Raw genomic sequence first — 2,500 nt, forward strand, 5'->3', positions numbered from 1 at the left:
AATTTTTATTTCTTTTTTTCTTTTTAATTTTTTTCTTTTTTTTTTTTGCTGCTGCTGTTTTAGCCGCTCCTCTTTCTCCACTTGCTGCCTCTTTTTTTTTGGATTTTTAGTTTTAAATTTTTTTTTGAATTTTTTTTTTTTTTTTGGATTTTTTTAGTTTTATATATTTTTTTCTTTTTTCTTCTTTTTTTTTTGCTGCTGCTGCTGTTTTAGCCGCTTCTCTTTCTCCTCTTGCTGCTTTTGCTGACTTGTTTTTGTTTTATATTTTTTTTCTTTTTTTCTTTTTTCTTTTTTTCTTTTTATTTTTTTTTCTTTTTTTTTTGCTGCTGCTGCTGTTTTAGCCGCTTCTCTTTCTCCTCTTGCTGCTTTTGCTGCCTCTTTTCTTTTGGATTTTTTGTTTTATATTTTTTTTCTTTTTTTTTTCCTTTTTTTTTTTGCTGCTGCTGCTGTTTTAGCCGCTTCTCTTTCTCCTCTTGCTGCTTTTGCTGCCTCTTTTTTTTTGGATTTTTTTGTTTTATAATTTTTTTTGGATTTTTTGTTTTATATTTTTTTTTGGATTTTTTTGTTTTATATTTTTTTTTAGATTTTTTTGTTTTTTATTTTTTTGGATTTTTTTTGCTTTATATTTTTTTTCTTTTCTTTCATTTTTTTTTTTTTTGCTGCTGCTGCTGTTTTAGCCGCTTCTCTTTCTCCTCTTGCTGCTTTTGCTGCCTCTTTTCTTTTGGATTTTTTGTTTTATATTTTTTTTCTTTTTTTTTTTCCTTTTTTTTGCTGCTGCTGCTGTTTTAGCCGCTTCTCTTTCTCCTCATGCTGCTTTTGCTTCCTCTTTTTTTTGGATTTTTTTGTTTTATATATTTTTTTGGATTTTTTTGTTTTATATTTCTTTTGGATTTTTTTGTTTTATATTTTTTTTGGATTTTTTTGTTTTATATTTTCTTTTCTTTTTTTCTTTTTTTCTTTTTTATTTTTTTTTCATTTTTTTGCTGCTGCTGCTGTTTTAGCTTCTTCTCTTTCTCCTCTTGCCGCTTTTGCTGCCTCTTTTTTTTTGGATTTTTTTGTTTTATATTTGTTTTTCTTTTTTTATTTATTTTTTTCCCTTTTTTTTTGCTGCTGCTGCTGTTGTAGCCGCTTCTCTTTCTCCACTTGCTCTTTTTTTTGGATTTTTTTTATATTTTTTTGTTTGATTTTTTGTTTTATATTTTTTTTGGATTTTTTTGTTTCATATTTTTTTTTGTATTTTTTTGTTTTTTTATTTTTTTGTTTTATATTTTTTATTCTCTTTTTTCTTTTTTCTTTTTTGCTGCTGCTGCTGTTTTAGCCGCTTCTCTTTCTCCTCTTGCTGCTTTTGCTGCCTCTTTTTTTTTTGGATTTTTTTGCTTTATATTTTTTTTCCTTTTTTTCGTTTTTATTTTTATTTATTTTTTTTTTCGCTGCTGCTGCTTTTTTAGCTTCTTCTCTTTCTCCTCTTGCTGCTTTTGCTGCCTCTTTTTTTTTGGATTTTTTTGTTTTATATTTTTTTTCTTTTTTTCTTTTATATTTTTTTCCCTTTTTTTTGCTGCTGCTGCTGCTGTTTTAGCTGCTTCTCTTTCTCCTCTTGCTGATTTTGCTGCCTCTTTTTTTTTGGATTTTTTGTTTTATATTTTTTTTCTTTTTTTTTATATTTTTTTCCCTTTTTTTTTGTTGCTGCTGCTGCTGTTTTAGCTGCTTCTCTTTCTCCTCTTGCTGCTTTTGCTGCCTCTTTTTTTGTGATTTTTTTGTTTTATATTTTTTTTTTCTTTTTTTCTTTTTTTTCCTTTTTTCTTTATTTTTTCCTTTTTTTTCGCTGCTGCTGCTGTTTTAGCCGCTTCTCTTTCTCCTCTTGCTGCTTTTGCTGCCTAATTTTTTTGGATTCTTTTGTTTTATATTTTTTTTTCCTTTTTATTTTTTTCCCTTTTATTTTGCTTTTGCTGCTGTTTTAGCTGCTGCTCTTTCTCCTCTTGCTGCTTTTGCGCCCTCTTTTTTTTTTGGATTTTTTTGTCTTATATTTTTTTTTTCTTTTTTTTTTTCATATTTTTTTCTTTTTTTTTTTTTTGCTGCTGCAGCTGTTTTAGCCGCTTCTCTTTCTTCTCTTGCTGCTTTTGCTGCCTCTTTTTTTTTTTTTTTTTTTTTCTCCTTTTTTTCGTTTTAATTTTGTTTCCTTCATTTTTTTTGGCTGCTGCTGCTGTTTTAGCTGCTTCTCTTTCTCCTGTTGCTGCTTTTGCTGCCTCTTTTTTTTATTTTGGATTTTTTTGTTTTATATTTTTTTCTTTTTTTCTTTTATATTTTTTTCCTTTATTTTTTTTTGCTGCTGCTGCTGTTTATCTGCTTCTCTTTCTCCTCTTGCTGTTTTTGCTGCCTCTTTTTTTTGGATTTTATTTTGTTTTATAATTTTTTTTCTTTTTTTCTTTTTTTTCATTTTTTTCCTTTTTTCTTTTTTTTCTTTTTTTTCCTTTTTTCTTTTTTTCCCTTTTTTTTCCTTTTT

General features: G+C 26.6%; 2 protein-coding genes across 3 annotated transcripts in view; one reads left to right on the forward strand and one right to left on the reverse strand.

Moving 5' to 3' along the window:
- LOC137658506 (uncharacterized) overlaps positions 1-2,500 on the forward strand; it is a 329,004-nt gene that overhangs the window by 164,730 nt on the left and 161,774 nt on the right. The gene's annotated exons all lie outside the window — the stretch shown is intronic.
- Positions 1-2,500, reverse strand: part of LOC137658922 (uncharacterized) — a 32,183-nt gene that overhangs the window by 29,024 nt on the left and 659 nt on the right. The gene's annotated exons all lie outside the window — the stretch shown is intronic.

Source organism: Palaemon carinicauda, chromosome 19 (genome assembly GCF_036898095.1).
Source record: "Palaemon carinicauda isolate YSFRI2023 chromosome 19, ASM3689809v2, whole genome shotgun sequence".
NCBI classification, from domain to species: Eukaryota; Metazoa; Arthropoda; class Malacostraca; order Decapoda; family Palaemonidae; genus Palaemon; species Palaemon carinicauda.